Here is a 24,521-nt window from a genome sequence, read left to right on the forward strand (position 1 = left end):
GATGCACCCTGGTCATCGATCTCTCCATCAACAGAGAAAAATTGCTTCTTGTGTGCTATGTATACCCTTCATAACGTTATACATCTTACTCATGTCAAGATGAGAGTGGTGCTGGAGAAGCACAGCAGGTCAGGCATCATCCGAGAAGCAGGAAAAATCAACGTTTTGGGAAAAAGCTCTTCATAAGGAATGAGGGATGTTTCATTCCTGATGAATGACTTTTGCCCAAAATGTCGATTTTTCCTGTTCCTCCGATACTACCTGTCCTGCTGTGCTTCTCCAGCACCACTCTCATCTTGACTCTGATTTTCAGCATCTGCTATACCCACTTCTATCTTACTGATGTGTCGTCTCAATCTCCTTTGTTCTAATGAGAACAAGCCCAGTCAGTGCAATCTCTCTCCGTAACTAAACCTCTCCCACCGAGTCAAAATATTTCATGAAAAGTGGATTTTTGTTCGAAAGAGAGAAACAAATTTGTCATTGACGCGCAATAAAAAGTGTGACATTTACGATAGTTCAGCCTGCTTTTTCTGCTAAAGAGACCGACATGTGTTTAATGTCAAAAAGTGCAGCTCGGGAAAAGCACAGCAGGTCGGGCAGCGTCAGAGAACCAGGGGAGCCAAAGTTTCGGGCAGAGTCCGTCATCACGAATGTGATGACTTTAACCTGAGGGTTACCAAACCTCAGGTGAAGGGCAAAGGTCAACGGTCAACGGTCATCCACGGTAACGTCAACCTGCAGAAATGAAGCGGCAGTATAGCCATCAATTTGCATTTCAATGCAGCCAATCCTGCCAAGTAAATAAACTTATTCATATTAACTAATTAATATCTGTTTTTCTGTTCAACACGCGTCAGAACAATATCGAGAAATTAAAGAACATTTGAATCCAACAATGTTTTTTCAATAAATTGAACAATAAACTTTTTCAATAAACTTACTCCCGGAAAGAAAATCTGGGAGTAAGGCAAAATCGAGAAAAAAATAATTGCAGGCACATTATTTTTTGACAAAAAAATGTGTATTGCTGAAGAAAAAGCTTTTTTTTTAAAAAAAAGTGTTTCTCTTGGTCTCATCAGGCCAAATACAAGAGTAATCAATACAGGGGAAAACCAACAGTATGATACGAACGTTGTCAGAGCCATAGGTCATCCAGATATACAGCACAGAAACAAACACTTCAGTCCAACCCGTCCGTGCCGACCAGATGTCCTACCCCAATCCAGTCCCACCTGGCAGGTCCTGGCCCATATCCCTCCAACTCCTTCCTATTCATATACACACACAGACGTCAGGGTGCCACGGTGATTCAGTGATTATTACTGCTGTGCTTCACAGCGCCAGGCACCCGGGTTTGATTCCCACCTTGGGCGAGCTTTCACATTCTCCTCGTGTCTGCATGGGTTTCCTCCCACAACACAAAAATGTGCGGGACAGGTAAATTGGCTTTGCTAAACCGTTCATCAACAATGGTGCATTTTTTCAATGCTGACAGTTACTTACCAGGAACACCAATGACAGCGAGAATCATGTAATATATTTTCACCACCTGCTGAATTGGAAAATGCATTTGCAAATGAATTCATTTGCCCATTCCTCTTGTCCTCAATCTTTCTCTATCACAGCCCAAAGCGATACTTTACTGAAGTGCTTCATTTATATCCTGTGAGATTTCTTTGGGAAGAAATTACAACATCGTTCAACCAAATTTAACTTCTTGAAAACAAGTCAACGTAGCAAATTATGACAAGACGTAAATTCGATGCCGTGATAAATTAACTTTAGCCTTGATGCTAAATTGTTCAATTCGAATCACAATTAAAGTATAAAAAAAAGTTGCAGATTCCCAGCAATGGTGCATTCTTCAGAAAGACGTAGGGAGCCATTACGAACGTTTGAACAGGAATAAAACATTCAACCTCTCGAGTCTTTTCTGCTATTCAATGAGGTTACATCCCATTCTATGCAAAAAGAGTCCATTTCACCTATCAAGTCTGCATCCCATGCAGACTCATCATCCCACACCATTCCCATTACATTGCAAGTGTAAACCAACCTAGCCTGCACAACACAGACAATTTAGCTTGGCCAATCCACTTAACCTGCTCATATTTGCAATGTGAAAGGGAACCGGAACGCTCAATGAAAACTCGCGCAATCACGGGGAGATGTCGCAAGCTCCACACCAACCATCATGCAATGCTCGAGGCGACCCATACCATCAGCATTGTGAGACAGTAATAGTAACGTGAATCAACATGCGACCCACAGAGTTGACCTTTGACCTAAAAAAATATATGTCTGCCTTTAGAACACATCACTGAAAGCCTATTTAAATAAATCAAATTCACATTGAAAGCTAAAAGTGCCGATTAACAACTGGACTCTCTCGTTTTTAAATTATTGTTCATCACGCAAATGCACCCATTTGGATATTTAATTGCTTTGGGTGACTCTCTCTGTCATATGTATTTGGATGAACTTTGAAAACATGAATAATCATTTTTAAAAAAATTGTAGACAAGGGTGATTACTGGTTTGAGATAAATTGTGACATCATTTCATTCATACCAAACCATCTAACTGCTTTCGCATGAGACAAAGGCGAGTGATTTTGGTTGAACCTGAGGGTCACCACCCTCCAGGGGAGGGAAGAGGAAGAGTGCAGAGTAGACCGATGGTAGAGATTACTGAGAACTACGCAGTGATGAGAGAAATAGATGTTTGAGACAGGAGGGATTTTACATTTGGTGTACAGATAAATAGATGATGATGTCGAGAGAAACGAAGTTTCAGTAAGTTCAGATGCGAAGAGATGATAAAAAGATCGATTGATAGGAATGAGGAATTCATGGCCTGGAAGATTGCTTGAATCTGACACCCTCAGAAGACGATATATTTAGTTATATGTGCATTCACAATGTCAAGATATATCGGTTTTGGGTGCATTGCTCAAAAATTGGATTAGCTTTGTTGGTAAATAAGACAGCTAAAACTGAAAAAGGTCGTGTGGCTGGGCGGGGAGAGACGGGGGCAGATGAACGTGGAAGGGGATATTAATATCAAGGGAAAGACTGTTTACTTCCTGTTTTGGTGAAGGACGCATTAATTACATGTCATCTAGTATGGAACCATCTTCTCCTTCAGTAGATGAACAAGTCACCACATAAACCGAACCATCGAACATGCAGATTATTAGGCATATATATATGTGTGTGTGTGTGTGTGTGTAAAAATAATCTAATGTCACTCCAGTGGCTATGGTTTAAAAATACTGGTTACATCCGAACACCAACATCTGCAATTTCTAATCTTTGACGTAGGAAACTCCATTTGATGACATGAGCTATGGGAAGATGTGACGTTTGCAATCTTTATGTTAAACCATAACAATGTTTCGCAGCTTTAGAGGTTTTAAAGAGTTTTTATTGCGTTTCTATTTCTGGCTAATTGCCTGCATTTTGTTCTGCATGTAAGCAGAGCATTATCACAAAAGATGGAATTTGTTCTTAAAACTGTATTATCATCAGGCAGCATCCGCACGTCTGACATTATGAATCATCTAATCATGGATGTATGCAGTAGTGTACCCTTCAGAGTGTCAAGACCGTGTAGGCAAAGTGACACCATTAACTGCACAAGACTAACTTTCCAGTGCGAGGTTTATCGCCTTGATTATTATGACATTTGAAGTACTCATCTAAATACTTTCGAAAGGTTTCGAGACTTGTCGCCTCAATCACCATCGCATGGCTTGTTTTCCAGACCTCCACCAAGCTCTTGATGAAAACATTATGCTGAACACCCTGCATGGCATTTTAACTGACACTCACCTCCTTGGTTTTGATTTTCCAAGAAAGAAGAACACTTTTTCTTTATCTATCCTGTCCATGCCTACAGCAATGCGGCGGCACGGTGGTGCAGTGGTTAGCACTGCTGCCTCTCAATGCGAGAAACCCACGTTCTATTCCAGCCTCGGTGGACTGTCTGTGCGGTGGTTTGCAAATTCCCCGTGTCTGTGTGGTTTTCCTCCAAGAGTATGCATGCCTGGTGAACTGGCCAAGCGAAATTACCCAGAGGTGCATTTGTCAAAGGGAAATGGGTCTGGGTGAGTTACTCTTCGGAGGGTTGGTGTGGACTTATTGAGCCGAATGGCCTGTTTCCACAGTGTAATGAATCTAATCTAACAAAGCATTAGCCCACAATACTTTCTGCTCCACAATGAAACGTTCTCTTCATGGCTGAAATGTACAATTCCAACATCTTCACTGATCTCATCCCCTGCAATTCAACCACAAAATTTCTATCATATGAGGAACATAACTATTGCCAGTAGTCCAGCTATGGCCGAAATAAAGTCCTTTACAGGCAACATAACCTCCACTTTCTTAAAAGTGAAACTGTGGAGATCCCCTGAGGTGTGTTGTTTAACTGCAGCAATTGGTAAGATGAAGATGCCTCTTATATTTGTAAGGGACTTGAAAACAAAGAACTACAGAGCTGAAAGAACAGAATCACACTAAAGCGTGGAATTATGAGAGAAAATCAGCAGATTTAGCTGCATCTGTGGGGAGAAACTAAACCTAATGGTTCGTGGTCAGTTACCATTCTCTGAAATGATAGCTGCTACGAAAAGATGGCACTTATGCTGATGACAGGGTTGGGTGGGAAGGATGGAAAGAGCGATCACAGACTGCGAAAGTTGTAGGCAGTCATTGGGGTTGTGGTTAGTTATGCTGAGATTAAGTAGCGGGATTTATGGTAGTGACGACAACATGGGGATGACAACGCGTTGCTTGTGCTGAAAGCAAGCTCCCTGCTGACAGGTCGTGCACTTATAAGTCTATGTATGAGTGACGGAAAAATATGTTCATGCTATGAAATTGTGGAAGGCAATATTAAGTTCTGAGGGGAGTTAGGTGTCTTGAGGCTACTGTATCTTGCAACAATATATTATTGGAAGGCGACTGGTATAGGCTTGTGTCTCAATTATCCTTTCATTGAGAGTTCCATCGAGGGAGCCATAAGTCTCTGAAAGGACTTTAACAAGTCAGTATTACAAAATACCCCGACACAGATAATGGTTTTCTTCAGTTGTCCACAAGAGTCTTTCGAGGATTGCTGTGGGATGTCATGTAAATGGTCTCAGTGATGCCTCAATACAACAATGGAATATTTTTGTCCTATATACTTTGACCAGATGTTACCAAATTGCACTGGATCAGCCAAACGTTGAGTAGCTAAATGTCACCCCATCTCATGGATACCACAGATTGCCTACTCTGTTTTAAAGGAGCTTTGTGCTTCAACTGTCACATTGTAGCTGTTTGGGAATCAGCAGCAAATGAAGAAATCATGGCTTTTGCAATTTGTATCCCTAATGTTGGCGAAGAAAATGACAGTGCACTTTTATCTCTGACTGTAGAAAGTAGATCTTAAAGTAAATAATGTGCGGAAGCACAGAATAACTGGATGGGGAATTCACTTTCTCAGATCTGTCCCAGCTTTGCTAAAATACATCTCAGCTCCATCGAAAAATGTGACTGAATAGGATCGTTCAGCTTTACATTGTTTCAGAACATCTTCTGCTCATTGTGACTGTCCTAACAGAATGTAATACGACCGATAAGACTTATCCTTTGCCGCACTAGCCATACAGCTTTGAATGTTGTCAAGAATCAATCGGCCAACCAAGGGACTTTTTAAATTTTGTGAGGTTTTCCACTTCCACTAACCTGCCAGCATTCCAGAACCCCATCACTCGCTGGACGACAGAGGTTTCTTTAAATACCCGCGAAACTGTAAACTTGTAAACTTACCTTGATACTTTAACTAACGTGATCCGATGCCTTCTGAATGAAAGACAGACCGTTTCCTGTCTCAGTTTGCGAAAAGTTTCAGGTGTCGTCGATGTTTTGTGCATGGTATTCCTGAAGAAGGGTTCGACCTGAAACGTTGATTTCTCCATTTCCTAACGCTGTTTGGTTTCCTGTATTCTTCCAACCTCCTGCATGTGGACTTAAAGTTTGAGGACTCCGGATTTATATTCGGTGGTGTTTAGAATGATGAGTGGGACCAATTTAAAACACACAGAATACTGATCGGCCTGGACAGTTGGATGTTGGTAAGATATTTCCGTTGATAGGAGAGAAGAGCCACAACAAGCTGTCCCAACTCCCATACTCAATGCACTGACCAACGAAAACACACATGGCAAAAGGAAGACCTTTTCAGAACAGAGAAAAGAGAGTTTTACACGTCTCGGCCAGAGAGTGGTGAATCATGGACTGCATTGCAACAGAGAGCAGTGGAGCCCATGTTGTTAAATATCTGTCATTGAGACAGATAGGTTCCTAAGTATCAAGGTGAGAGTAGAGCTGCAAAACCAATCGTTGTATCATCTGCAAACGTAGCCAGAATGCCCTCAGTTCCTACATCCAGATCATTGATGTGTAAAGTGAAAAGTTGACATCCCAAAACCGATCATTGTGGAACTCCACTGGTCACTGGCTCCCATCCTGAGAAGGACCCTTTTATCCCACTCTCGGTCTGGCAGCTAATCATATACCCATGCTTGTACCTGACCTCTAACACCAGTTGGTCTTTCTTTAGTCAACAACTTCCTGTGCAGTATCGCATCAGAAACCTTCTGGAAGTTCAGATAGATAACGTCCATTGGCTCTCCTTTGGCTAACTTGCTCGTTAGCATCAGAAACAAAGTATGCATGCCCACCATTTCCATACTCTATCAGCACAGATGAAAATGTGTTCAAAAAGTCATATTGTACACTTTAGGAGAAAGTGAGGATTGCAGACGCTGGAGATAAGAGTCGCAAAGTGTGGCACTAGTAAAGCACAGCAGGTCAGGCAGTATCTGAGGAACAGGAGTATCAACACTTTGGCATAAGTTTTTCATCACGCTGTGCTTTTCTTGCACCAAACTTTGCGATATTGTACACATTTTGTAGGCAAGCCAGAAGAGAAGGGTAGCGATGCTGATGCTGTTTGAAACGTTGGTTAGGTTACAGCTGCCGTTTTATGCGTAGTTTTGGAATGTAAATTACAGGAGAAACTTAATATCAGTGTAGATGTGCAGAGGATGTTCTCTGGAATTCAGTGTTGCAGATATTGTGCTCCTTAGTGCAGAGAAGATTGAAGGGGGGCATGATTGATGTCTAAAACAGATTATGAGGGGCATAGTTAGATTAGATAGGAAGTAACATTTCCCCGAGACGGAGTGACCAATAATCAGTGATCATCGATTTACGGTGAGCAGGGAAGGGTTTAGCTGAAAAGGTGAAAAAAATCTTTTCAGAAGATAGCCAATAAAAAAAATATTGCCTTTATAAAGTGGCAGTTCCTTTTCCTGGCACTGGTACGATGGGCTGATAGACCTTTTCCTATGCTGATAGACCTCTTTGACACGATGAGTTTAATAATGTTATTATTTAAGTAAAACAGTTTATCATGCTTGAGTTTGTAAATACTTTAAAGGAAAAATATCGTAGAGTGACGGCGTTATACAGCCCAGAAACAGACACTTCGGACAAACTTGTCCACTCCGACCAGATATCTTAAACCCGTCTCGTCCCATTTACCAGCCTTTGGCCCATATTTCTCTGAACACTTCTTATCCATGTACACCTCCAAATGACTTTTTAACTTCTTAATGGTACCCCTTCAAGATATCCGCTGTCAGCTTGTTCCATGCACACGCCATCCTCTGCATGATAAAATTGTCCCACAAGACACTTTTAAGTCATTCCCCTCTCAGCTGAAACCTTTGGTTTCTAGTTTTTGACTCAATTATCATTGGAAAATCACCTTGGCTATTCACTCAATCCACCTAATCATGAATGTATTGCCGTTTATATGGTCATTCCTCAGTCTCTGTAGTTCCAGGGGCAAAAAAAAGCTCCAGCCTATTCATCTTGTCCTTATGTCCCTAACCTTCAATCTCGACAACATGTTTTTCTGAGTTATTTGCATTTTAACAACTCCTTTAACAGGGAGACAAGAATTGAATGCAGTGCTCTGATAATGCCTTAACAACGTTCTGTAAGCCACAACAAGCTGTCCCAACTCCCATACTCAATGCACTGACCAACGAAAACACACATGACAAATACCTTCTTCACCACCTAACTGTGTTGCACTTCTGTGAAATACGAGCCTGCACCCCAAGATCCCTTTGTTTGATAGCACTCACTAAGGCAATACCATTAACCCTGGTTTGCCTTACCAAAATGCAACACGTTATATTTACTAAATTAAACTCAATCTGCCAATCCGAGGCTCACTAGTCCATGTGATCAATGTAGCGATGTACTCTGAAGTAACGTTTTTCACGGTCTACTGTACCAGCAATTTTGGCGCCATTTGCAAATTTATTAACCAGATGTCTTATATTGACATCCACATCATTAAGACGAATGGTGAAAACCAGTGCATCCAGCAGCGATCCTTGTGCATGCATCCGGTAACATATCCAGTCTGATAAACAATACCCAACAAGTACCCTCTGTCTCCAATCTTTAAGGAAATTCTGTATTCAGTTGGCTTGCTCCCACTAGATTCTATGTGATCGAACCGTCCCAACAAGTCAACCATGTGGAACTTTGCCGAAGGCTGATCAACCTGTAAAAGTTTAAGGCTTGAAAGTTTCAGACTGATAAGAGAATGTCCCGCTACACATGATCCACGCAATAACCGCTGCACATTCAAAGCCACATGCACCACTTAATTGGGCAATGAAACCATTCATAGAATCCCTTGGTTATGGTTGAAAAACGCCATTCGGCCATTTCAGTCCACACTGACCCTCGAAAGAGCATTCATCCCAGGTCCACTCTGCCCCCGTAACCCTGCATTTCCTATGGCTAATACACTTAGCATACACACCCCTGGGCACAATGGGAAAATTAGCATGGTCAATGGACCTAAACTTCCCACCTTTGGACTTTGGGAGGAAACGCACGCACACACAGGTAGAACGTGCCAAGTTGTCGTCCGAGGGTGGAATCAGCCCCTGGTGCTGTGAGACAACAGTGCTAACCATTGAAGCACCACAGTAGCCCCATTAAACAAGTTCACAATATATTGGGCAATTAGTTTATCTGGGATTGGATCTCTTTGGCTCTGTCCGTTTTCCTTTACGTTTCTTCATTTTTCTCTATCTGTGTATTTTTTTCTCTAACTTACATCTTTAGGTGAGGTTATTCAGTGACTATGGTGGTGACAAGGTGAGCCTAGCACAGACTCTTGATCAGAGTCGAGTTTGAGTTCCTACTGGCTTCTGTATCCTGGAGGTGGGCCCAGCGCTCACTGATTTTTGCTCCTGTGAGACGAGTTCGGATTTGCTCTGATGTGTGCGTCCAATGCAAACTAACTGAGATGGTGGCAGAGATGAGTGTCGCCCCAGCACGAGACGGGCGGCAATGAAGGTGGCTGCATTTTCAAAGTCGGCTGAGAGCGAACTGTTGGTGGTGGTGGAGTCGAGGTGGTGCTGATGCAGGATACAGCAAGGACTCGTGCTAGCAACCGGGGCGAACGGTCTTGGGGCTGCTGCTACAGTCCGATGGTGGAACACTTAACATGATATACTGGAGAGCTGAACTTCCTTCATTAAGTGTCTTTCTTTGATTGATTTTTCTCTGCTTAAAGATAGGGCCGGTGCACATCAACGAGGTAAAAGCAATGACTGCAGATGCTGGAAACCTGAACATCCACAAATATCATTTATTGTATCCGTTGCTCCCGATGCGGTCTCCTCTACATTGGAGAGACTGGGCGCCTCCGAGCAGAGCGCTTTAGGGAACATCTCCGAGACATCCGCACCAATCAACCAAACCGCCCCGTGGCCCAACATTTCAACTCCCCCTCCCACTCTGCCGAGGATATGGAGGTCCTGGGCCTCCTTCACCGCCGCTCCCTCACCACCAGACGCCTGGAGGAAGAACGCCTCATCTTCCGCCTCGGAACACTTGAACCCCAGGGCATCAATGTGGACTTCAACAGCTTCCTCATTTCCCCTTTCCCCCAACTCATCCTAGTTTCAAACCTCCAGCTCCGCACTGTCCCCTTGACGGGTCCGGACTTGTCCGACCTACCTAGCTCCTTTTCCACCTATCGACGCCACCCTCTACTCCCTGACCTATCACCTTCATCTCCTCCCGCACTCACCTATTGTACTGTATGCTACTTTCTCCCCATCCCTACCCTCCTCTAGCTTATCTCTCCACACTTCAGGCTCTCTGCCTTTATTCCTGATGAAGGGCTTTTGCCCGAAACGTCGAGTTTGCTGCTCGTCGGATGCTGCCTGAATTGCTGTGCTCTTCCAGCACCACTGACCCAGAACCCGGTGCATATCAATGCTATACAACACTCCATAAATTATTTTATGCAATACTAATTGTGCAGCAAATAAGTCAATCAATTAGAATTGACATGCTGCGGTATATCAATGACAGAGAGTGACGTGAGTAGTAGAATAAATAGCGATGCTACAAAAGGATTGATCAGTTTTTTTTTAATTCTGTAGCGAGTAATTAACCTTCCGATACCAATAGCGTTGTTCAGTATCTACAAGGCAGTTATCAGCTGTGGGATGGTACGCACTTACTTTGCTATATGTATACTTTGTTGTACAGTGGCAGACAGAGAGTTCAACCCGATGTAGAAACAGCAGCTAGCTTCATTTCACATTCCATTTAACCGTTGGAAAATGCAGTTCAGTCACGACTAATGAAGAATGATACAACAGTGTGGACCAGGCTTCAGATGTCTTACAACAACTCATCAGTCCTTTTCAAGTGTATATGCAAAGCACACAACCTCTAATACCCTGATGAACAGGTCAGAAGATGATTAGGAGGACCACTACTTCCATCACTGAATGCACACCATCTTAAGTTACGCAAACATTTCACAATTGCTTCATTGTTACTGTTTCAGAATTTTCGTACTCCTTCCAAAGCAGCATCACCGGTGTATCCACATCAGGTGGGGTGGAAACGTTCAAAAAAGCAACTCACTGTTATTGTTTTTAAATAATTAGCTCTCAGAAATAAATTCGATTGCAATGTGTGCCGTGTTCATGAACATCGAGGTAACAATGCTCCTTTAGCGTGCTTGTGCATTCATAATAAGTAGATTAGATTACTCACAGTGTGGAAACAGGCCCTTTGGCCCAACAAGTCCACACCGACCCGCCGAAGCGCAACCTACCCAGACCCATTGCCCTACATTTACCCCTTCACCTAACACTACGGGCAATTTAACTTGGCCAATTCACCTAACCTGCACATTTTTGGACTGTGGGAGGAAACCGGATCACCGGAGGAAACCCACGCAGACACGGGGAGAACGTGCAAACACCACACAGAGAGTCGCCTGAGGAATTGAACCCAGGTCTCTGGCGCTGTGAGGCAGTAGTGCTAACCACTGTGCCACCGTGCCGCCCTAAGTACAATTGCCACTACATGTGTCACCACATTTTAGTGATTCGTTGTACGTCATTTCTCTATATTTCGACTGAAATTAATTAATTCGGTTGATTGCATTATATCCTGTCTGGTAGTGGCAGTAAGTAGACTGTCTTCTATGCTTTATGGAATGCATCAAGTTCGGCTTCATTGCACTCTCAGATTACAGTTTTTGCATCCTTTTTGAAGTGGAGTGAAGGCTTTTCTGCCCAAATCTTTGCCGTTTCGATTCTTTCAGAAATGTAGCAATATGTACCTGGGGCATGAGAAAATCTAATGTGAAGGAATACGTAACACAGAATAAATAATTATATTGTTAACAGATAATGTCTGCTCAAATCCATGATGGGACCAGAAAGCAGACGATATTGCCCAATAATGTCAATACAGGGATTTCTGATTACAAACTTGTAAGAATTCTTAACTAAGGTAAATTCTTCAAACGATCCTTGTGATGTAGATAGATACGACGGCACATGTCAGGTATTTGAAAGATATTGTCTGTGGAATCTCAACACACTATGAAGTGACCGATTGCTCAAATCATCACAAGTTCAGATACCCTGAATAACTCACACACCAAACCAATCGTGAAATATGTACGGCATGATGATTTTGTTTTAATGTAGTGAAACCTAATGACGACTAGTACTCGCAGACGTCATGGTAAAATAGAATGTTGACACTTGAAAACTGGACAGCAGCGTAATTGAGGAAAAATGACACTTTCTTTGCTTGTGAACTTTGGTTCGATGAAATAAAGGTGATTTCTAGCTCCAAACTAAGTATATTATTAAAAACAAACACAATAAGTAACACTTCACCTGGTATCCCGAAAACGATGAAAGAAGATTACAAATTTTCCGTATTTGTATTACTGCAGCTTGTGCCATCTTCTCTGAAGGTGCCTTCTGACTGTTGATACACACGGTTTTACACGTTCAAAGACATTTCGGTACTTCTACAAGAACTGGAACTTCGAAGTTCATTTTAGTTATGCCGTTCTCCACATCGCTCACAGTTCATTGAACGCAAAAAGACACAAACAGAACAACAAATTAAATAGTTTAAGTTTTCTTCAAAATAAGTAAGCGAACACAACATAATTTGAAACGCATTTCCAGACATTTCGACAATGTTTGTTGCTTTTTGCAAAAAAAAATACTTTTCGCAGCAACTTAGCATTTTCTTAAAGCCATCTCTGAAACTTTAATTTTCTGATCTGTTAGGCATTAGTAACAATCTCAAATGTTTGACTACCTTTCTGCAGCCTCTGTTCCTGACAGGAATGATTGAGGCTTTTGTCACTGTTGCTTACTTCTCTGCTTTTGGTTCAGGGTTGTTCATCGTTCCCTGTTATTGATTCCCTGGTGTTTTCCCACATAAGGCCGTTATGTTTACCCAACCCTTTTTCCGGACAGCACTGACACAAGAACGTACTGATATGACTTTTCTGCAGTCGAACTAATTTCAATTTCTTATTTGAAATGAACATGAAGAGAGTGAAGAAAACGAAGGTTTCACATTACTCAATAAATCAAAAAAAGTCAAAGCTGCTTCAAGTGATGGAACAGAATAAGAAAAGTGTATCCTAATCATTGGGAACGTGGGGATTATATATTCCAAACAGGACAGTAACAAGACTTTTGGTCAGCCTTAGCAAGTCATGAACAGATGGAAGGTAAATTGACTAGATAAATAGCACATTATTACGCACTGTCGCCAACTGAACAATGCACAACACACAACCCATCATACTCATCGTCAAAATGCATCAACTTATAATCACCACCACATCACAAACTCATCTACAAAAGCTGGAAATCCCTCCCGTCACCAACAAAACGCAGCCTCCACAAATAGAACATAGAACATAGAATAATACAGCGTAGAGCAGGCCCTCCAGTCCTCGATGTTGCGCCAACCTGTGAACTATTCTCAGCTCGTCCACCTACACTATCCTATCATCATCCATGTGCTTATCCAAGGGTTGTGCAAAACTCCCTAATGTGGCTGAGTTAACTACATTGGCAGATAGGGCATTTCACGCCCTTACCATTCTCTGAGTAAAGAGCCTGCCTCTGACATCCGTCTTAAATCTGTCATCCCTTAATTTGTAGCTATGACCCCTTGCATAAGCTGACGTCATCATCCTAGGAAAAAGACCTTCGCTGCCTACCCTATCTAATCCTCTTATCATCTTGTATGTTTCTATCAAATCCCCTCGTAGCCTGCTTCTTTCCAATGAGAACAGACCTAAGTTTCTCAGCCTTCCCTCATAAGGCCGTCCTCCAGACCAGGTAATATCCTCGCAACACTCCTCTGCACCTTTTTCAATACTTCCATGTCCTTCACGAAATATAGCGACCAGAACAGTACACATTATTCTAAGTGTGGCCTCATTAGCTTTTTGTATTGTTGCAGCATGATATTGCGGCTTCGGAACTCATTTCTACTACCAATGACACCTAACACAAAGTATGCCTTCTTAACAGCACTATCAACCTGTGAGGCAACTTTCAGGGATCAATGTACATGGATTACAAGATCCTTCAGCACATCCACACTACCAACAATCTTTCCACTGACCCAGTACTCTGCCTTCCTTTTATTCTTCCCAATGAGCATCACATCACATTTAGCTGCATTGAACTCCATTTGCCACCTCTCAGGCCTATTTTGCAATTTATCCAAGTCCCCCTGAAACCTGTAATATTCTTCCAAACTGTCCACTACTCCACCGACTTTAGTGTCATCTGCAAATTTAGTAATCCAACCACCTATGCTCTGTCCAAGCCATTTATAAAAATGACAAACAGCAGTGCGCCCAAAACAGATCCTTGTGGCATCCCACTAGTAACCGGACTCCAAACTGAATATTTTCCATCAACCACCACTCGCTGCCTTCTTTCAGAAAGTCAGGTTCTAATCCAAACTGCAAAATCACCCTCAGTATGTGCTTCTGCATTTTCTCCAACAGCCTACCATGTGGAACCTTATCAAAGGCTTTAGTAAAGTCTATGTAAACCACGTCAACTGCCCTAACCTCATCTCCATGCTTGGTCATCTTCTCAACAAAACTAAATGTGGTTTGTGAGACACGACCTGCCATTGACGAAACCATATATCTCTTATAATCCTTTCTAAAACGCTTCCAACAACAGAGGTAAGGCTCAGAAGTAAATCTCCATTCCTAATCATAATCCTCTTCTCAGACACTCCATGAAAGCCCGCTCAACGAGCTTCAGTAACACATCACGGAGGTCTTCAATCTCTCAGTCATGGTTTTTCAGAATGGTATATATATGGTAGTAATACAGCTGGGTGATAGTCTTGGCAACTTCCTGTTGTTTCCTGTCTTTTTTAGTGTAAAAGTGACCCAATGTCAGAAAGAGGACCCAGGAGTATGAAGGTTGTATCACACGGTGTACAGGGTCTCGTTCCCCTCCACGTGTTGGAAAACAGATGCTGCCACTTTCTGACCCTCAATGAACCTGTTGGAATATTCGTTCTGTTCATCGCTGACGCATCCCAGAATTTCAGTCCAGACACTGATCTCAGCATTTTCAAGTGAAGAGAATCCAGCAGCGGGAAATCTGCTCACAAGCACTGAACATCCTGGGGGCAGCTTCTGCTGGATTAAACTGCACACACAATCAGCTCCTGCACACAAGCGATCAGATCGGGTACATGACATGAGGTTCTGTATTTCTCCGACTATAAGCAAAATCAATGCTTCGTTTAAATTCATCCAAACCATTGGATATAAACAGTGTGGTTTTTTTTTTACAGATTTCTCCAAGAACATTCCCAAAGCGAGGCTACTGATCCAGTACCAGACTTTTCAGGTTTATTCGATATGTCGTTGCGTTTAAACCTTGGATTTAAAAGTGGAAACAAACAAAAACTGTGGGTTTATTTTTCCAGTCGTCCAGTCAGAAACAATTTTTTGCCCAATTGTAGTTTTCAAATCGCTGGTATTCCATTCACTGCTATTGATCTCCCAGACTTAGATTTTGTGCGAGAAAAGTCGCTACCAAACAATTGATCACCTCCGATTTCTTTTTTTCTCTCGTTAATGACAGAATCTTTCTCTCCCTGCTTTTCAAGATCTCGGCTATTTGCCAGCAGTTATGTTCGACAAGTGTCCACTCTCGGACAGTAAAAATGATCGCTAATTCAGAATGTCGATCAATCAACTGGAAAATCCTAACTTTCTCCTTTATTAGGATAATGCTGTCTCTAAGTGTTTCAGCTTGGACACACAGCATCTCCCTCTGTTCCTGCTAAACATTTTCAATTAGAACGGATAGACAGTGGTTCTCAAAATTTCTTATAGAAACGTCGAATAAAAATAAATTAAAGTCTAAATCAGCTTTCATTTGACAACGAAACTTGGCATTGAGTGCACAGCTTCAATATAGGTTGGTGTAGAAACCAAACATCTTCATGAACTTGCAACTTGAAAGTGAAGTACATTTGAAAATAAAATCAATTCTTCCAATTTTGGTATTGCTGAGCATGGAAATGTCTACAAAAACGTTACTGTCCCTATAATCGTTAATAAATTACATTAGAAAAGAATTACAATGCATTACAATAACGGTCCAGTTTCCATTGAATGAACACTAAAGAAATATGGTTCATAAAAGAATTCTAACGTAAGTGGACGTTACATCATGAAGGAAGACTCAATAGGCCAAGAATCATCTGAAACCAGGAGAAATAAGGGAGAATTTCACATATTAACGCTATTTCAAATCATGAATATCATTAGTGCACCGATGAGATGGCGAGTGGAGATGCATTGACCTTCATTTCGAAACAGAGGTGGTCAGAAATCAAACGATAGACAATGCAGGTGAAACACCTTTACCCTGGAGTGAGTTAGAATTTCTATTTTACTACGTATGGAATTGTTCAGATGAATACATGAATGACAGCTGGCTAAACGGGAAGATTCTAACTTCTTGGGACGTGCTGCTGAACGAAGTGATGTTGGAGAGCAGTTTCTTCGATCCTTGAAAGAAGAGTGGCAGGTAGATAAGATATTGAAGAAGGCGCTCTGTATGTTCGTCTTTATTGGTCAGTGCAATGAATATAGGAGTTGGGAGGTCATGTTGCGGCTGTACAGGACGTTGGGTATGCCACTTTTAGGATACTGCGTGCAATTCTGGTCTCCCTGCTATAGGAAGGATGTTGTGAAACTTGAAAGTGTTCAGAAAAAGATTTACAAGGATGTTGCTAGGAATGGTGGGTCTGTGCTATCGGGAGTCGTTGAATAGACTGGGGCGTTTTTCCCTGGAATGGCGGAGGTTGAAGGATGACCATGTGGAGGTTTATAAAATCATGAGAGGCATGGATGGGATAAATAAGCAAGGTATTTTCCCTGGGGTGGGGCAATCCAGATATAGAGGGCATAGAGTTGAGGCGAGATGGGAAGAATTTAAAAAGGACCTCAGAGGTACATTTTTTCACGCAGAGGGTCGTGCATGTATAGAATGAGCTGCCAGAGGAGGTGGTGGAGGCTGGTACAATTACAGCATTTAATAAACATCTGAACGGGAATCTGAATAGAAAGGGTTGAGAGGGATATGGGTTCAAATGCTGTCAAATGGGACGAGATTTATTCAGGATAACTAGTCAACATGGCTGAGTTAGACTGAAGTGTCTGTGTCTGTGCTGTATATCTGTATGGCTCAAATACAGGTACGCGAAGAAATTTTGAGCTGAATCACCAACTTCCATGGAGAAACCTAATGCCAATTCAAGAAGTCCATAACCTAGTGGTATTATCGCTAGACTATTAACCTCGAAACTCAGCTGATGTTGTGGGAACCTGGATTCATATCCCACCATGGCAGATGGCGAATTTTGAATTCAATAACGAACCTGGAATTGAGAGACGATTGACAAAGATGAATTCGTTGTAGAAATTTGAAAAAAAAAACCTCATCCTTTACGAAAGGAAATCTGTCATCCTTACCTGGTCTGTTCTGCATGTAACTGCAGATCCACAACAGTGTTGTTGACACTTAACGAAACCTCTGGGCAAATACGGATGCGCAATAAATGCTGGCCTGGCTAGAGACACTCACATTCTGTAAGAGAATAAAAGAAAATTGTTGCGATTCACTATTTTGACATCCCTACCCTTTATCCAAAGGGCAGGACCAAATACGTCTGACTCAAAGTTTTGTCACTTTGAAATGGCAGATAAACAGAAATATGTTTTTATATATATATGAGGATCCTGCCAAAATGTGCAGAGAGTTACACAAGTTATTGAGATTCTCTGTCTAAAATTCAGACACAACAATGATCAGCGGTTCCTTTGATTTTTAAGCTCCCACATATTTAAGGCAAACAGGAGATACTGCGTGAATCCTAAGTTGAATATACATAAAATACTTGACAAATGATAAAATTTAGGAGAAATTTGGAACCATCCACCCCGGTTCGCTTCTCACGAGCTTAGCGAGTTTTCATAAGGAATAACCACGAATAGATTGGAGTGTTGAGTGGAAGATAAACATTGGGAATGAGGAAGAAAAGATCTCCTCAGAAATGGGATTCCAAGTATTTTGAACTGGAAAGCAGTCATGCCACCATATCCTGATGTACAATGAATGTGGATGAGTAAAGTTCTTCTCTAAAGATATGACCCTAAATAGGCCATTTCACCCTTTAACATGATCTGTCCTTAACTTTCGCTCAGAGCTGTTTTGTGGACAACAAGCAGTTATTGGGCCAGGCAGTGATCCATTCTGATCATGAGGGAAACAGTGAAGAACAGAAGTGGTCTTCGAGCCGAATTTGTTCATCATTCAAAAATATGTTTTATTTTAATGGCAGTTTTTTCTGGAAAATATTTTATTTGTTGCCTCACACCTTGCGCAAAGGCACATGATCATTATATTGGAGGACACTTATTTAAACTCCAGACTATGACTGTAACAGTTCCCCAGCACTGTTTCCCGGGTGCAATTGTGTTCAACCATGTGAGAAAGCCCTGGATGACAGTCAGGAATTGTTTGACAAATGGGACGTAATACTTCTTGCACAGAATTAGCAACTGAATAGTTTCTGCAATAAGAGCCAGATTTTTCCCTTCCTTCCTCATTCAATAGCATGATTGTCGCTATCTGAACAAGGGCGCCATGTTGGCTCAGTGGTGAGCACTGCTACCTCACAGTGCCAGGGCCCCAGGTTTGATTCCTGCATTGGGCAGACTGGCTGTGAAGAGTTTGCAAATTCTTCCTGTGTCTGCGTGGGTTCCCTCCCCCAATCCAGTGGTGTGCAGGTAAGTTGAGTTGGCCATGCTAAATTGCCCATCGTGTTAGGTGCATTACTCAGGGATAACTGCAAGGTAGGGGAATGGGTCAGTATGGAATTGTTGGGCTGGAGGGCCTGTCTGCATACTGTAGGCAATCTAATCTGCAAAGTAACTATCATACTAAGCTTGCATCAACCTCAGCCACCAAAATCAAGTGAATATATGGGGATATAAGAACGTACAGAGACCCAGAGGGAGCACAAACTTCCAGTGTTGTAATATTTTAAATTTGCAAAGAAAATGTCTCTCCAAATTTGTATTTGCTTGTTGTCAAGTTTGTAGAACTCAATATCATTATCCCTCTGTTATCTCACTCATGATGAATGTACGGGTGTGTTGCTGGTCTTACATCTGTCTGTGCACATTCTGGTGAGAAATAGGAATAATTTGATTCTTCATCGTTCAGGGCTAAAAACAGAATTGCACGAGCATGTTTTCCTAAAAATGTTGAGCATTACCATTATTAAAAAGTTATTAAAAGCAATATAACAGGTAATATTGTAAGTGATAAGATTAAACCTTAAAGCCTTAAGGATATCTGGCAGAAATTGCAGTTGAAAATGTCAAACCACTAATTTACATTGACCACAAAGCATCAGACGTCTAGAGTAAAAACAAAAACAAAAAAATCTGGTTACACAGAGCAGAGAAATATACACAATAATTACGGGAAGATCTGTCCTGTTTTCTGCTGTAAAAGGTTTAAGAGATTAAAAAAAAATGAACGCTATATTTTCCTCTAACATATGAAACAGACTTTTCGGAATCATTCACTTATTATCTATAGTTCCGAAAACTCTGAAATGCTGGTGTTTCTCTCACATCATGTCTAGGTTTGTTGTAGATAAACGGATGACTGTGATCCATTAATAACTCCAAAATCATGAAAGCGTGCGCAGTCAGCATTTTCTTTGCTGGTTTTCTGTAAATGATGCGATTTATATATAGTTGGAACTCATTCTGCGTCCCTCCACTTACCAAATGCGCTTTTGCAATGAAAATCCACTAATATGTTAACAATGAACTGAGACAATCCACCCCTTCTTTCATTGCCCATTCAAGACTGTCCCAGTACAATTTAGTCAAGCAGAATAGTTAATCGCTCTTATACTTTGTCAAGAACTCAGTGATTGTGGAGTCTAAAGTTGTGACCACAAATGTAAATAAAATACACCATCATTTTTCTAATCTGTTGGCTATAATTTCTCATGCTGTGTTTCAAAACATATGCATGATTCGCATAACTTGCATAGTCTTCAAAATTGCAAAATCTATCAGTCCTTATTGTTCAAACTTGCCCACATCTGTCAAAGAAAACTTACCTTAATTTAGCCTATTACAGAATCGTCTGATACTCAATAAAATGCTAAATCACACTAATTTGAACTTGAAGTACGAATTCGGGAATTTCCTTACAAAGCATTCTCTTGTCCATTTCAGTCATTCCTGAACAGACTTCAAAACATATCAAGAACTGTCTCCTTGTATCTTGTCAATACAATGTATTGTTTTTAAGAAAATAACTCCTTTCATTCATAAGGAATGACTTTGCGAGTCGCTGAAAATTTCTGCCACTGATGACATGGTTTACAGCTTAGTCACAAGTTCTAATAATGTTCTGCATAAAGGCAACTAATCAGGAAACCTTTCTTCACTTTCATCATGTGGAGACACTGACAGTGACAACAAAAAAAAAGAAATTGCAGATCTCTCGTGACTAATGCTTCCTCTCTAACAGGTCAGATATTTCAAAATGCGTTGTCCCGACAGAGATACAAAAAACGAGTCTTCATCTCCAAGCATATCGTCAATGTATCTGAAGAGATTGGCTGAAACCCCTGCTTTAACTGGAATAACTGACCAATGAGAAACGTTGCCCACTCCCACTCGACAACCACCAGCACTATCCATTGCTGACCATCATCAGGGAAATTCACCTCAGCTTGTTCAAAACGAAATCACGGTTTATGGAGACGAAAATAAAAGGATTTAAACGGTGTCTCTCCTCTGTTTATTGCACCCTCCCATTCTTTAACTGCATACACACAGTTTGCATTTAAATATAATCCCAGGTAACAACAGAACTCTCACTTGATGTTGACAAACAGCAAAATCCTGTCATATTTTTCCTTCCGCTTAAATAACAATAATTTTTTGCCTGCTTCCTTTGGAGATCTCAATACTGAATTACAACTAATACCTCACACAATCCCGCATACTAAGTGCAAAAGGTACATGGGAATGTCATCGTCATGAGTTTCCTCTCCAAAACACACATCTTTCAGATTTGAACCCATATTGTCCTTCCTGTATTGCAGGGTCAAAATTCTGGAACTTCCAAGCAATTAATTTCATCTCCAATAGCTTTACGAACTGTCGAATCTATTCCCAGACCGGGATATTTCAAAAATTCGAGTCACATCTGCGAACACTGTTCCCATTGATTCAACGTCATTGACCATTGTGGATTGTTCAGGATAATGGAATGGTGGTATGTCGGTTGGCCCAGGCTATTACACTGGGACATAACAGCTGGTGGAATTTAAGTTAAATTTATTGGTCAGCGCTGGAATTGTTACCGAGACTTGAAACTATCACTTAATTGTATAAACACGCATCCCATTTACCAGTACTATTAAAGAAAAACGAAGACATCCTTCACTGCTCTCGTCTGAATGTGATTCCACAGCGATCGTAAGGTGATCAGATTGGAAATGCTAGCGAGATTGGCCAAGCAAGCCACTCAGTTCAAGGATAATTAGATGTGGGCTTTGAAGGTCAATAATGCCAACACCCCACGCAGGATATTTAAAAACAGAGCAGTCCTTCCCTTCTCCCTGAACGCAATTACATATACAAAAATATAAACACTTCCCTCCCTTTATAGTCGTTAACCACGCATTTAACTGCCTCATTTTCCTCGCCTCAAACATACCAGTCCAAAATGATACAAAAAACATCAGCCCTCAAGCCTTGTCTAATAACTTGTTGTGCTTAATTGAAGTATTCCTTCTATAAATGCAATGTTATTGATTTTGGTAAGCGGTAGGTTACCTTTCCTTCATGACCTGGTCACAGCTCATGATTTCTTGTAATTTCCTGACTGTAAAATCTCCAACTATTATCTTTGTCCTATTCCTTCGTTCTGCTTGCCCCTCGCCAATGCCCCACGTGGGTTGGACTCCTTGGCGTTTGAGTGTTGTTCGGGAAACTTCTGTTTTCACCCTCTTCTATTCATTTACCGTTTCCAATACCAGTTACCGATTGGATTGTTCTAGTACTCAGGAACTTCCTTTGACCTGTGGCTGCGACACCCCTCAATATTGAGCCACAGAGTCATACAGCGAAGAAAAGGCTCTTGGTACTGTCGAGTGTCCATGAAAAGCGTGCTAATCTCAATTATATGTGCTTGCTACATTTCCTTGAATGGTATCATATTTTATGGACTTATCCGAATATTTGTTTCAAGATTGTTAACATCTGGTCAGGCAGTGCATTCCAGATATACACCACCCTCTTGAGTGAAAAAGTTATTTTTTTTCCAAATCCCTTCTGAATCTTCTGCTCCTTACCCTTAAACTATGCTCTCTCATAACTGACCCTCAACCAATGGGACCAACTACTATTCCATAAACCTGTCCATCCTCCTCATAATCCCTAATATCTCGCTGCTCTCAAGAAACCACTCAAAGCCTGTCTAGACTTTTCTTGAAGCTCAATTGTTCTATCCCAGGCAATATCCTGGTGAACTTTGTCGAGTCCCTCGAATTCTATCCCATCCTTCTCGTAGTGAGGTGTTCAGAACTCTATATGGTACTCCTGCTGTGGTCTAGCCAGCATCTATGCAACACGAACATTAACTCCTTGCTCTCATATTCTATGCCACGATTGATGAAAACAAGTATCCCATCTGCCTTCTGAACGATCCTGTTAACGTGATCTGCCAACTTCAAGGATCTGTGAATAATTACCGCATGATCTCTCCGTTTTTCCAAGCTACACAGTGTCCTGCAATCCCTTAAATGTCCCTCACCCTATCGTTTCTGCCAAATTGCCAACCTGGTCTTTATTAGGTTAAATACGATCTGCCACTGCTCTGGCCATCTGACCAACCCATATGTGTCTTCCTGCCAACCACAACAATATTCTTCACTGTTAACCACCCTAACAATCTTGGTGTATATTACAAAGTTGCTTAACATTCACCCCCACCACAATTTTATCAATATTGTTTATGTGTATAATAAACAATATGGGTGCCATTACTAATCCTTATGAGAATTAGTTATGACCTCTACACTTTTTGGAGTCATTCAAGGCACAAGGAAAGATGTTTATCATTGGTGAGACACCACCCACCAGTTACTCAAACAGCCTTCTCCTACAATTGCCTGTTGTGTCCTATTAATAAGTCAAGTTCTGATCCATCTCGCCAGGTTTCGCTCAATTCCATAAGATTCTAACTTCTCAATCAGTCTCACATTTCATCCATTGCTAAAAACGTCCTTGAATACATAAGCTACACCAACAAATTCTCACTTACCCATACACTTGACCACATTTTCCAAAAATATGAGCAAGTTTGTTCGGCATAACCTCACTCTGACAAAGTAATGCTCACTTCCACAAACTTACCAATGTATTTCCAAGTGTATGTTAATTCTGTCCTTTATAATTTTCTCCTATAGTTTCCTTGCACTGACAGGAGATTCAACTGTCGATAATTTCCTTATTTATCTCTACTAACCGTCTTGACAAGCAGAATCACATTAGCTGTGCTTCAGCACTAGCCCCACTCCTCACCACCACCCCCGCGTGACCACAGAGGAATTAAACAGTTATGTCAGAACTTCTGCAATTACCTGCCTGTCCACCCGTCGCAACCTGGGATGCAATTAATCTGGAGCAAGGGAATTGTCCATTTCTAAACCTGACAGGGACACCAATACGTTCCAATTGCCTTTCAAACTGTGCAAGTCCCTCGCAATCTATTTTCCTGAAGTTCATGCTTACTTTCTCCTTTTCCAGGATGGAAACCAAAGACGGTTACTCACTTCTCTTTTTCGATCTTGCCCACTTTGTTCTCTCTTCCTGCTTCAGCTGCAGTTTCATGCTGATATTCAGAGGCCCGTTTTAAGACAAAAATATAACCTTACCGCCGCTTATGAATCCTTCAGCAATGCTTGGAGGTAGTTCTCCAGGTTTCTGTCATAAATATATAGCATTTTAAGTGGTAGATCGCGAATATTACAATGAGGAGAACATCGTCTTGTTAAACAGAGCAGCATTCGATCCTTTTCCTGATTAGCAAATCATCGCAAATTATGACGAAATCTCCAGATCAGATTTTATTTATTTTGTGTTACTTCACAGTATTTGGGCATTATTGGCTATACCAACATTTATTGCCGATGGCTAATTGCCCAGAAGTCAGTTAAGTGTCAGCCATACTGCTGTGGACCCAGAGTCGCATGTGGACCAGACAGGGAAAGGATGGCTGATGCCTTTCCTTAAGGGGGTCTGTGAACCTAGAACGAAGAACAAAGAACATTACACACAGGAACAGGCGCTTCGCCCCTCCAAGCCAGCGCTGGTCTGAATCCACTACCTAAATGTGCTGCCTATTTTCGACGGATCTGAGTCGCATTGGACCATATCGATTCATGTATCTGTCCAGATACATCACAAAGAACCCTATC

This window comes from Chiloscyllium plagiosum, unplaced genomic scaffold (assembly GCF_037043375.1).
Source record: "Chiloscyllium plagiosum isolate Xiang-an unplaced genomic scaffold, Cpla_swu_hap1 HiC_scaffold_52, whole genome shotgun sequence".
Taxonomy (NCBI): domain Eukaryota; kingdom Metazoa; phylum Chordata; class Chondrichthyes; order Orectolobiformes; family Hemiscylliidae; genus Chiloscyllium; species Chiloscyllium plagiosum.